Below are 14,323 nucleotides of genomic sequence, written 5' to 3'. Positions count from 1 at the left end.
TTCTGGCCTCCCTCGGAGGAAGGCTGTCCCCTGGTGGTCGCCGGAGATTGCTGAGGCTATTCGCGACCGTAGGCGGGCTCTTCAGCGTCATAGGCGGCACCCATCTCTGGAGACCCTCATCGCCTTTAAGAGGCTCCGTGCCTTCGCCCGTCGTCTTATTGCACGGCGTAAGCAGGAGTGCTGGGAGAGGTACGTCTCATCCCTGGGCTCCCGTGTCTCCCCCTCGCTCGTGTGGTCCCGGATCCGGCGGATTTATGGATCCCAGACCCCTACGGGTGTCCCTGGGATCTCCCTGGCCGTGGCTGTCTGCACGGACGCTGCCGCCATTGCTGAACGGCTTGCTGCGCACTTCGCTAAGAGCTCTGCGACTGCAACTTATCCCCCCACCTTTCGCTCTCTCAAGGAGCGTGCCGAGCAGACGTCGTTATCGTTCCGCATGTGTCGTTCTGAAGAATACAATGCTCCTTTCAGCGAGAGGGAATTCCTCGCTGCCCTCGCCGATTGCCCTGATACAGCACCAGGCCCAGACTGCATCCACGCACAGATGCTGAAGCATCTCTCCAGGGACTGCCAGAGACACATCCTCACCATCTTTAACCGCATTTGGAGCGAGGGCGTGTTCCCGTCGCAATGGCGAGAGGGTGTTATTGTCCCCATCTTGAAGCCCGGTGCGGACCCACAGGCGGTGGACAGCTATCGTCCCATTACCCTCACCAACGTTTTGTGCAAATTGCTCGAACGTATGGTGGGGCGGCGTTTGTGTTGGGTCCTTGAGTCGCGCGGTCTCCTCGCTCCATCCCAGGGTGGCTTCTGTCGGGGCCAGTCTGCCACGGACAATTTGGTGCGGCTAGAATCTGCTATCCGTACGGCCATTGCCCGACATCAGCATCTCGTTGCTGTATTTTTCGATCTGCGGAAGGCATATGACACCACATGGAGGCATCACATCCTCGCCACGTTGTATGAGTGGGGTCTTCGTGGTCGGCTCCCGGCTTTTCTTCAAACCTTTTTATTGCGCCGCTCTTTCCGGGTGCAAGTCGGTGCCGCCTCTAGTTCATCTTATATACAGGAAAATGGGGTCCTGCAGGGCTCGGTGTTGAGCGTCTCCTTATTTCTAGTGGTCATTAATGGTCTGGCTGCAGCCGTGGGGTCGTCGGTGTCTCCTTCTTTGTATGCCGACGACTTCTGCATCTCATTTAGCTCCACGACTACGGGAGTCGCCGAACGCAGGCTGCAAGTCGCCGTTCACAAGGCAGCATCATGGACTCTGACTCATGGTTTTCAGTTCTCTGCAGCCAAGACTCGAGTTATGCACTTCTGCAGGCGTCGGACGGTCCACCCTCATCCTGAACTTTACCTCGACGGCCACCTGCTTGAAGTGGTGGACACTTGCCGCTTCTTGGGACTCATGTTTGATGCCCGGCTCACATGGGTTCCTCATATTACTCAGCTGAAGCAAAAATGCTGGCGGCACCTCAACGCCCTCCGCTGCCTTAGCCATACGTCTTGGGGTGCAGATCGCTGCACGCTGCTGCGATTGTACAGAGCCCTTGTGCAGTCCCGGCTTGATTATGGGAGCCCGGCCTATGGGTCTGCATCACCCTCAGTGTTGAAGTTGTTAGACCCCATACACCACTGTGGGGTTCGGCTTGCAACTGGCGCTTTTCGTACCAGCCCCGTGGATAGTCTACTGGTGGAGGCCGGGGTTCCCCCGCTGCAGATTCACCGCCATCGACTGCTCGCCGACTATGCTGTCCACGTTCATTGCTCGCCAGGCCATCCCAATCGTCGCCTGCTTTTCCCTGCCATGGTCCTCCATCTGCCCGAATGGCGACCTAAGTCTGGGCTTTCCGTAGCTGTCCGTGTCCAGTCCCCGCTGTCAGAACTGGGGTCGTTCCCTCTTCTGCCTCCCTTCCGGGACCGTGCACCTACGCCTCCCTGGTGTTTGTCCCGGCCGTCCGTCCGTCTGGACTTGGCACAGGGACCCAAGGACTCGGTTCCGCCTGTCGCCCTCCGTCGCCGTTTTCTTGCGCTCCTCGCCTCATTTTCGGACTGTGAGACTGTCTACACTGATGGTTCCCTGGTTGATGGTCGCACTGCCTACGCTTTTGCTCACGCTGCCCATGTTGAGCAACGCTCCTTGCCGGCTGGCTGCAGTATTTTTACTGCAGAGCTGGTGGCCATCTTGCGCGCTCTTGAGCATATGCGTTTCTGCTCAGGTAGGTCCGTCGTCATCTGCAGTGACTCCCTGAGCAGCCTTCAGGCCATCGACCGCTGCTATCCCTCTTCTCCTCTGGTGTCCTCTATTCAGGAGTCTGTTTCCGCCATTGCCCATTCTGGACGTTCGGTGGTCTTGGTTTGGACGCCAGGTCATGTTGGCATCCCGGGGAACGAACGTGTTGACAAGCTGGCCAAAGGGGCGCTCGACACCCCAGCTTTGGAGATCGGCCTCACGGCTCCCGATCAGCAGCTGGTGTTGCGCCGTAAGGTGCTTGGGATGTGGTCCGATGTGTGGCGCTCCTCCCTGCAGTCTTCTCGCAGGGACTCTGTTATCCTGTGTCGGCTCCGCATCGGCCATACATACCTGATGCACGGCCATCTTTTGCGTCAGGAGGATCCCCCCCTGTGTCGGTGTGGGTCCCGGCTGACGGTCGCCCACATTTTATTGGAGTGTCCCCGACTGCGCACCCTTCGGCAGTCTTTTAATTTCCCGGGCACCTTGCCTTTGATTTTATGCGACGATGCCTCCATGGCTGACAATGTTTTACATTTTATCCGTGCTAGTCCTTTTTAGGGATCCATTTAGGGGGGGTCCTGCACTTTTCCGTTTCTGTGTCTTTTGTCCTCGCGTCTCTCCATATTTGTTGCTGTTTTGGTGTCTCATCGGATGGTTGACTCTTTCCCTTTTTTGTTGTCGTGGTCAGTCAATCAGTCTCCAGCCATCTTCTTTTCTTCTATTTCTTTCTGCCTGGTGTTCGTCTGTACTCTTCTTTCCTGTAGTGTTCGTTGCCTAATTTGTGTTCTTTAGCACCTGGGGGGGGGGGCAGTCTCCTTCCCCTTGGGGTTTTATCTGCTCTGCGACTTTGTCTCGCTTGTTTTTGGAATGGGGGACTGATGACCTTAGCTGTTTAGTCCCCCTTAAACATCCCAACAACCACCACCACCACCACGTGCTATTATTTGCGGGAGGATGCTGTGGCATTTCGACTATTTGTACTGTTCTGTTATTTTGTCCTGACGTATTACGTTCGGGATGATATCTACTGTCTGGTTCATTCATGATAATTTGTTGTTGCGGATGATTCTGCTGCTGGTAAGACCGACTGTTATTAAACGCACGCTGAAAATTGTGCTCATTACTTTTACGTCTGTCATGATAATCATTGCTATACGGCGCGTTGCGATACGAGTTGAAATGATGTGTTTTCTGTACGTAGTGATTTCCTTGTTGCTGTGCGTTACTATTTGGCGGAGCCGACGCTATACGTGTAGGCGGAGAAACATTAAAGCTTGGTTGACCTTGCACTTTACATAGTTGGTTAGGGATGCTAACCGGCTGGTTTTGTTACTGTTGAGGTGAAAATCCTTTATTGTTGCCAAAATGTGTTCGCTGTTGCTGATAATTTTGTACATACTGATGATTAAAATTTTGTTTGTTATTAAAAATTACGCTGGTAATTCTGGAGTGTCTAATGAAAATTGTCACCTTCGGTAAAACTTGTGTTTCTTTACTAATTCCTAACTATAGATAGATCGATAGTTGAAGAGCTGTTTTGATAGACATAAAGGATAGTAAAAGAGAAGGCAGCAGTGCAGAAAACTAAAGATGAAATAGCACTACTACAGCTCGGGGCCCTGTGCACGCTACGGCACACACTCATCGAAGTGTAATAAATCCCCTGAGGTCTCTTACGCACTGCAAATAAATTTTAGTTTCTGCGTTACAGGCAATGCCGATGAAAATTCAAAAGTAAATTGTTGTATCCAGTCCAAATCCATTGTCGTATCCAGTCCAAACGATGTTTTTGTGTTCTGTCATTTTTAAATACCTTAGATTTTTTACGGATAAAAATTGCTTATAGACAACGTTATCGTCTCTGAATGTGTGAGCAGGTTCAGGATTGCATGAGAATCTATTTATCTGTGTCTGTTCGGAATCTAAGTCACGTACTCTCTGTAAATTACCAAAATTACACTGGCTGTGTGAGTCTGACAAATGTTCGGAAAGTGGCGTATGCTGTAATGAGTTAACGGCTGAAATATTTTTCATCTCCGTCACTTCGTGCTGTAAAGATGACAATATTTACGTAGTACATTATTAGACGAACCTATCTCACTGATCGTCTGCTGTAAATTTTGGAATTCGGGTGTTTGATTAAGCGAAACTGGTGACGTATCGTCTGATTTGGTGTCATTATTACTTTCGATAACGTCAATACGACTGGCCAATTCATCATTCAGTGCTTTTACCTGATCATCGTTTTTACTATCACAAGCATTAATTTGTGTATTTAACGTGTGGTTTTGTTCAATTTTTTAACGTCTGCTTTGATGGCATCGGGATCCTGTATTAGTTCCAACTTTTCAAGTCTGTTGGTCATTGTCTGAAAGTCTGATGTGTGTGTGTCTGTTTTTATTCTAAGATCGGAGGTTTCATCACGCAATTCGGAGTTCAACTGTTTGATTTCGTCTGATACTGTAGCAATATTGTTGTCTACGTATGTTTTTGCTTTCGTAAACAATTTACGCTTATCTTCCTGACTCTGTTCAGTAATTGTTTCCATGACTTGTCGCTTTACTTTATTCTGTTCCTGTATAAATTTACTGTAACGCGTTTCACTGTTTTGTAGGTGGTAATTAAAACGTTCGTCAATTTGGCTGTTCTGTTGGTCAAATTTCGCGTCTACTTTTGCATCCAGTGTGCGTGAAAGTTCTGCTGACATTAATTTAAACTCGTTGCGTAACTGTGTTGCGTTTTCAGAACATTGTTTATCAACTGCACTAATTTCATCTCTAAGTAATTTAGTTGTGGCTGCATGTGTATTACTTAATTCTTGAGTCACAGATCTAATTTCTTCACTATTCCTCCTAGCACAAGCCTTAATTTCCTTACGTAATTGTTCTTTAGTATCATGACATTGCGCGGCAACGGCTGTAATCTGTTCACTAAGTTGTTTGTTCTGTTCATTTAGGTTGTCGTGTTTTTCACTTAACTGTTTGAAATTTTCATTAAGGTTGTCTTGTTTTTCATTAAGTTGTTTCTTCGATTGATTAATTTGTAGGAATAATACCATAACTTGATCCATGCTAACATTACCTACTCTATTCTCAGTGCTGCGTGATGATGTATCTGCATTTGTCACGTTTTCTGTAACCATTTGGTCATTCTGTAATTCTTGAAAAGGTTTGCCAATTAAATGTGCGCTGTTGGTCACTACACCGGAATCAAATAAACTTGACGGTTTTGTGAATATTGTTCACCTTCGTTAGAAACAATTATCTGTTTGCTACGTAAATTTTGCAAATTAGGCGTGTCAAACTGGACAGCGTTCATTGTAACGGAACGTGCCGCGTCATCAATTGTTACATTTACTCTGGACATTTGTTTGCCCAGCATTAGGATCAAAATCTATATTAGTGATCGGTACGCACAGATTGTCTTTAAATGGAGGATTATCATTATTACACTGAGTGTCGCAAGTATTATCGGACAAATTATTCGAGTCAACTATTTCATTCATTGCACATCGCGATGTACTGTTAACAGTTTTTCGCGGCATTTTTCACAAATCAAAATTAAGCACAAGATGAAACAAAGACGAAGCAAAAATGGAACAAACACAATTACAACAAAGAGCAATAAATTACCGATGATCTGTGAAAGAAAGAGTGACAAATTAGTAAATGCGTTGCGCCATATGCTAACTACATTTAAGTAAATAAGAGCAGATATATGACTACTTCTCAGAGATTCACAAAGAAATACGATCCTGGCCGTTTTTTTAATGGAACCCCGTTAGTTTTGTTAGCACATCTGAACATATAAACAAATACGTAATCAGCGCCATTTCTTGCATTGTAAAATGTTAATTTCATCCGGAGATATTGTAACCTAAAAGTTGACGCTTGAGTACCACTCCTCCGCTGTTCGATCGTGTGTATCGGAGAGCACCAAATTACGTAGGGGTCCAAAGGGAACGGTGATGGACCTTAGGTACAGAAGAAACTGGAACAACACATTACGCCCACATGCTAACACCTTTTTATTGGTCTTTTTCACTGACGCACATGTACATTACCATGAGGGGTGAGGTACACGTACACACATGGTTTCCGTTTTCAATTACGGAGTGGAACAGAGAGTGTCCCGACATGTCAGGCCAATAGATGTTCAATGTGGTGGCCATCATTTGCTGCACACAATTGCAATCTGTGGCGTAATGAACGTCGTACACGCCGCTGTACATCTGGTGTAATGCCGCCGCAGGCTGCCACGATACGTTGTTTCATATCCTCTGGGGTTGTAGGCACGTCACGGTACACATTCTCCTTTAACGTACCCCACAGAAAGAAGTCCAGAGGTGTAAGATCAGGAGAACGGGCTGGCCAATTTATGCGTCCTCCACGTCCTATGAAACGCCCGTCGAACATCCTGTCAAAGGTCAGCCTAGTGTTAATTGCGGAATGTGCACGTGCACCATCATGCTGATACCACATACGTCGACGCGTTTCCAAGTGGGACATTTTCGAGCAACGTTGGCAGATCATTCTGTAGAAACGCGATGTATGTTGCAGCTGTTTGGGCCCCTGCAATGAAGTGAGGACCAATGAGGTGGTCGCCAATGATTCCGCACCATACATTTACAGTCCACGGTCGCTGTCGCTCTACCTGTCTGAGCCAGCGAGGATTGTCCACGGACCAGTAATGCATGTTCCGTAGATTCACGGTCGTCATCGTAAACATGTCCCTGCAGATGCTGCTCGCCGACCGTGGCCCGTCTTTGTTACAACACGCAACTGAACGTCGGAGGTTTCAAGCGTCAACTTTAGGTTACAATATCTTCGGATGTAATTAACATTTTACAATGCAACAAACGGCACTGATTAAGTATTTGTTTATATGTTCAGATGTTCTAACAAAACTAACGTCGTTCCATTTAAAAAAACGTAGGTTTGTGTTAAAAAAACATACTTCCGTGCACTTTTGTATGGTTTGTATTAAACAATTACACTAGCCCCTCTCCTCACGTTCGGTCTGTGGAATCGGTTCGTCAGTATTTGATGTGGTTTACGAAATATATCCAGCGGTAACGTTAGGTGACTCACCCTGTATATAGAAGCCTTCGTTTCGAGGCACTGAATCCACTGAGTGCGGCTTCACGTCATATTAATTTGTCAGCGATGTTATGGAGTTCTTTAATGCTAACAGTCTGTCAATTGTCAAACATTTAGAACAGTCGTAGAATGTTCATTTTAGGCAGATTTATACATCTTGTTGGTGTAATTCTTAGAAATGCTAGTCAAACTATGTCCTCTTTCCTATTTTTCTCCAGTAGTGTAATCAATAGGCTATTCAATTGGAATTTCAAAGTAGTCCGCAAAAATAATAGAAATTATGACATGTTTTACATTTCTACAACCTTGAAGGTAGAGTTGCGCTCTAAAAACTGCAGTTCAGTAGTTGTGGTACAGTAAATAAATGACGTAGTAACTGGTAGAATTACCGATACTGTTGGTAGCATTGGCAGTGAAAGAAGCATTACTTAGTATGTCAGAGGGAAACTGGGAAACGAGGAATTGTCTTTGTTTCTTGTTTTTTTTGTTTTGTTTTGGACTTAATTAGAACCACATGTCACTCAGTGTTAGTCCATCATATACTTAATACATTTACAAAGTATAAACTACGCTTTATAAGCAACAAAAATTAGCTGATGCGTAATTTCTGCGATTTTATTACTTTTGATACATGTGCAGTTTATATGCACAAATATAAATTATTCTGCACAATTATTATTTTTGATTTATACTCAATAATATGATCTTTATCATAATCAAAGGCAAGAGTTTCCTGCTATTACTGATAAGTCCGAAAGCTGATTACGAATAACAGTAACATGTTTTACATAAGGTCGATGAAGTATTGAAGTAACGTTTGATACGTTTTTGTTTTACGGCATTTCTTTACTTTTACTTTTTAGGAAATTGAATTTTCTAGCGGTATATGACTAATACCATAGCGCCATATATATATATTGTTGTGGTCTTCAGTCCTGATACTGGTTTGATGCAGCTCTCCATGCTACTCTATCCTGTGCAAGCTTCTTCATCTCTCAGTACGTACTGCAGCCTACATCCTTCTGAATCTGCTTAGTGTGTTCATCTTTTGGTCTCCCTCTACGATTTTTACCCTCCGCGCTGCCCTTCCCCGCACTGGTGATCCCTTGATGCCTCAGAACATGTCCTACCAGCCGACCCCTTCTTCTAGTCAAGTTGTGCCACAAACTCCTCTTCTCCCCAGTCCTATTTAATACCTCCTCATTAGTTATGTGATCTACCCATCTAATCTTCAGCATTCTTCTGTAGCACCACATTTCGAAAGTTTCTATTCTCTTCTTGTCCAAACTATTTATCGTCCATGTTTAACTTCCGTACATGGATACACTCCATACAAATACTTTCAGAAACGACTTCCTGACACTTAAATCTATACTTGATGTTAACAAATTTCTCTTCTTCAGAAACGCTTTCCTTGCCATTGCCAGTCTACATTTTATATCCTCTCTACCTCGACCATCATCAGTTATTTTGCTCCCCAAATAGCAAAACTCCTTTACTACTTCAAGTGTCTCATTTCCTAATCTAATTCCCTCTGCATCACCCGACTTAATTCGACTACATTCCATTATCCTTGTTTTGCTTTTGTTGATGTTCATCTTATACCCTCCTTTCAAGACACTGTCCATTCCATTCAATTGCTCTTCCAAGTCCTTTGCTGTCTGACAGAATTACAATGTAATCGGCGAACTTCAAAGTTTTTATTTCTTCTCCATGGATTTTAATACCTACTCCGAATTTTTCTTTTGTTTCTTTTACTGCTTGTTCAATATACAAATTAAACAACATCGGGGAGAGGCTACAACCCTGTCTTACTCCCTTCCCAATCACTGTTCCCCTTTCATGTTCAATATACAAATTAAACAACATCGGGGAGAGGCTACAACCCTGTCTTACTCCCTTCCCAATCACTGTTTCCCTTTCATGCACCTCGACTCTTATAACTGTCATCTGGTTTCTGTACAAATTGTAAATAGCCTTTCGCTCCCTGTATTTCACCCCTGCCACTTTCAGAATTTGAAAGAGAGTATTCCAGTCAACATTATCAAAAGCTTTCTCTAAGTCTACAACTGCTAGAAACGTAGGTTTGCCTTTTCTTAATCTAGCTTCTAAAAAAATTCGTAGGGTCAGTATTGCCTCACGTGTTCCAACATTTCTACGGCATCCAAACTGATCTTCCCCGAGGTCGGCTTCTACTAGTTTTTCCATTCGTCTGTAAAGAATTCGTGTTAGTATTTTGCAGCTGTGACTTTTTATACTGATAGTTCGGTAATTTTCACATCTGTCAACACCTGCTTTCTTTGGGATTGGAATTATTATATTCTTCTTGAAGTCTGAGCATATTTCACCTGTCTCATACATTTTGCTCGCCAGATGGTAGAGTTTTGTCAGGACTGGCTCTCCCAAGGCTGTCAGTAGTTCTAATGGAATGTTTTCTACTCCCGGGGCCTTGTTTCGACTTAGGTCTTTCAGTGCTCTATCAAACTCTTCACGCAGTATCATATCTCCCATTTCATTTTCATCTACATCCTCTTCCATTTCTATAACATTGCTCTCAAGTACATCGCCGTTGTATAGACCCTCTATGTACTCCTTCCACCTTTCTGCTTTCCCTTCTTTGCTTAGAACTGGGTTTCCATCTGAGCTCTTGATATTCATACAAGTGGTTCTCATTTCTCCAAAGGTCTCTTTAATTTTCCTGTAGGCAGTATCTATCTTACCCCTAGTGAGATAAGCCTCTACAGCCTTACATTTGTCCTCTAGCCATGTCTGCTTAGCCATTTTGCACTTCCTGTAGATCTCATTTTTGAGACGTTTGTATTCCTTTTGCCTGCTTCATTTACTACATTTTTATATTTTCAAATAAATTCAATATTTCTTCTGTCACCCAAGGATTGCTACTGGCCCTCGTGTTTTTACCTACTTGATCCTCTGCTGCCTTCACTCCTTCATCCCTCAAAGCTACCCATTCTTCTTCTACTGTATTTCTTTCCGCCATGCCTGTCAATTGTTCTCTTATGCTCTCCCTGAAACTCTCCCTCTCCTTAAATTCCCACCTTTTTGCAGTTTCTTCAGTTTTAATATATATATATATATATATATATATATATATATATATATATATATATATATAATTTTACTTCAATATCCATCTGCTTCACGTTACATATCAACAGTTTTCGAATAGAAGCGGAGTTAAAAATTGACAATTTTAATTTTCCTACACATACTGTTCATTTCTAAGTAACACACAGGAGGATAACTATGTAGAACAAAAATATTCCATACGTTATGTAGATCTTTATATGTCCTCACTCAGTTTCTGGACAATTCACCTCTTCATGTTTCAAGGGAATCTAGTAAGACACTAATCGATCATGCAAACAAAGAGTTGCTATGAGGTAACGTCTGATAGGTATGCAATACAGCTGACACACAGATAATACGATTTCTATTTTACCTGACTATGGCTACTGGAAAAAAAAATATAGTAGTTTGTCAAAAAAATGGTTCAAATGGCTCTGAGCACTATGGGACTTAACATCTGTGGTCATCAGTCCCCTAGAACTTAGAACTACTTAAAACTAACTAACATAAGAACATCACACACATCCATGCCCGAGGCAGGATTCGAACCTGCGACCGTAGCAGTCGCGCGGTCCCGGACTGAGCGCCTAGAACCGCTAGACCATCGCAGCCGGCATATAGTAGTCTGTCCTTACTTATGATAGTCTACGGTAGCTATGGCAGTTTTAAAACTCTACTTGAAGATCTTCTCAGCGTGGATCTATGGAATAATTGTTATGTCTAATCTAATGTACATCGTAATTATTTAACGTCCATAGTTTCTTAGATCACATCTACATCTACATCTACGTGATTACTCTGCTATTCACAATAAACTGCCTGGCAGAGGGCTCAATGAACCACATTCAAGCTGTCTCTCTGCCGTTCCACTATCGAAAGGCGCGCGGGAAAAACGTGCACTTACATTTTTCTGTGCGAGCCTTGATTTCTCTTATTTTATCGCGATGATCATTTCCCCCTATGTAGGTGGGTGCCAACAGAATGTTTCCGCAGTCGGAGGAGAAAACTGGTGATGCAAATTTCATGAGAAGCTTCCGTCGCAACGAAAAACGCCATTGTTTTAATGATTGCCATTCTAATTCACGTATCATGTGTGTGGGACTATCTCCCCTATTTCGTGATAATACAAAACGAGCCGCCCTTCTATGTACTTTTTCGATATGACTCGTCAGTCCCAACTGATGCGGATCCCCCATCGCACAGCAATACTCCAGAACAGGATGGACAAGCGTGGTGTAAGCAGTCTTTTTAGTAGCCCTGTTGCACCTTGTAAGTGTTCTGCCAATGAATCGCAGTCTTTTGTTAGCTCTACCCTCAACATTTATGTGTGTGATATTTCCAATTTAGCCGGCCGGTGTGGACGAGCGGTTCTAGGTGCTTCAGTCTGGAACCGCGCGACCGCTACGGTCGGAGGTTCGAATCCTGCCTCGGGCATGGATGTGTGTGCTGTTGCACCTTCTAAGTGTTCTGCCAATGAATCGCAGTCTTTGGTTAGCTCTACCCTCAACATTTATGTATGTGATAGTTCCAATTTAGCCGGCCGGTGTGGACGAGCGGTTCTAGGTGCTTCAGTCTGGAACCGCGCGACCGCTACGGTCGGAGGTTCGAATCCTGCCTCGGGCATGGATGTGTGTGCTGTCCTTAGGTTAGTTAGGTTTAAGTAGTTCTAAGTTCTAGGGGACTGATGACTTCAGATGTTAAGTCCCATAGTGCTCAGAGCCATTTGAACCATTTAGTTCCAATTTTGATTATTTGTAATTGTAATCTCTAAAATTTTGTTGAATTTACAGCCTTCAGATTTGTCTGACTTATCGCGTAATCTAAATTTAGTGGAATTCTTTTCGTACTCACGTGAATAACTTCACAATTGCCACTTTTCGCACCATACAGATATCTTATCTAAATAATTTTGCAATTCGTTTTGATCATCTGATGACTTTACAAGACGGTAAGTGAGAGCATCATCTGCAAACAATCTAAGACGGCTACTCAGATTGTCTCTTATATCGTTAATATAGATCAGGAATAATAGAAGGCCTATAACACTTCCTTGGAGAACACTGGATATTACTTATGTTTTACTCGATGACTTTCCTTCTATTACTACGAACTGTGACCTTTCTGACAGGAAATCACGAATCCATATTTTTAAACTATGCAGCGATTAGCGATGATCCCTGCTATTTTAAATTCCTGAGGCAGTCCACAGCACTGCAGAGCTGACGCGGCTGTCAGCGTGACGCTAGAAACCCGCCCCTGCCGCTTAGGCAGCCCACGCTGTCCGTCCCTGGCAATTAGGCGCGACACGGCCGCTGTTGATTCAGCAAACAGCCGTTGGGGGCAGCCCTGTCGCCTTACTGACGCCGCCGGGCAAGATCAGGATGCTCCAAGCGCTTCCCCGCTTCCCCCTGTGAGGTAAGCCAGTGCCCTGGACAGTTAACAAGCTAATCACACTTATCCTCTACAAATAACAAAATGAAATTCTTCGCGCCTTATCTAAACTTCTTTTGACTCATGTTCATCTTATTAATAGTGATTTAAGAGTGCAATGGAGGTTGTGCGCGAGTGAGATAAGTACCTTGCGTCGACAGTGCTGGGTTTATTATATTTCGGTTTCTCAGGCATGGTCACACGAACTGTAGGATACTAGCACCAGCAAGAAGGCAGAACCTGAGTGTAGCGAAATGGTTAACTGAAAAGTAAGCCTAGTTTACATGACGAGATTGGGTTGCGCCACTCGTTGCGTGGAATGAGTTGCACGCAAATGGTTTAATATTTAACTGTAGACACGGCGAAACCAGTATATACTTCAGTTTCGTCGTGTTGTGGGTTCCTGAGTCGTGTCTGAAATGAACGTTTTGGCTGCTGCACGTCGCACGAGTTGTGATGGAGTTAAAGCTTGTCGAGTGGAATCACTGAACAAGAAAAAAATAAGAAGCGTGTTTCGATTCGTGACTGGATGAAGAAAAGATGTCAGTTCGACTGCTCAGTATCCTTGCTGAAATAATTTGTAACGGCAGACCCAAGAAGTTTTTTTAGTTATCTTAGAATGTCACCAGAACTGTTAACATTTCTTCTAAATAGCGTTAATTATGCGATAAGGAATAAAGATATAGTAATGCATGAAGCACTGTCGCCAGAACTGAAATTACGTATTACATTGCATGCATTACAATCGAGAACACTCGGCTTGCTATAAGATGCGGTTTCAGTTGGTGATGACGCTTTTTCATTAACACCAATAATTATTAACAGTAATAATTATTAACTTTAACAGCAGTAATTATTCGAAGCAGGCCACATTAAAAAGAGAGTGATTTGCAAACTACTCTGTTGAAGATAGATCTGTACAGTGCAACATTTCAAAATTCAAACATATGTGAATGGGGAGCACTGCTGCTACGTTTTAAATAGATGAATATTGAATAAAGATTGCAGCTTCTTGATTTTCGTAGCCTCCTCTCCTGGAAACAATATTCCTTAAAAAAAAGTGGGCCAACTCGAACGATGGGATTTTAATCTTGTAGACAAGAACATTTCTACAGGGTGTAACACGTCCTATTATTAATTTTACATTCCCGCTCGCTTGGGATCTGATTAGCAGCCCAAAAGGATAATAATTAATTAATGTGACCGTGTACCTAATGGGGCTGGCAATCGGAATGGACTGCTCAGGAGTTGTTACATTCCATTCTGTCCTTCTCAAATGCTGTAATAATGAAATGCCTGGTAACAAGAAGAACACCAACACAGCTTCGCTAATCAAGATCTATATTCGTCTCAAAAACACAAGAAAAGGAGGACAGCCACTGCCTTCGTCATACACTTCTAATTACGGCTAATCTCAGCACAGGCTTCTCCGTTATTCAATATCGTCACACGCTAATCCAATCACTGCAAT

The sequence above is a fragment of the Schistocerca cancellata genome, chromosome 2 (genome assembly GCF_023864275.1).
Source record: "Schistocerca cancellata isolate TAMUIC-IGC-003103 chromosome 2, iqSchCanc2.1, whole genome shotgun sequence".
In the NCBI taxonomy this organism is placed as follows: Eukaryota; Metazoa; Arthropoda; class Insecta; order Orthoptera; family Acrididae; genus Schistocerca; species Schistocerca cancellata.
Note: the sequence above shows the minus strand (reverse complement) of the source record.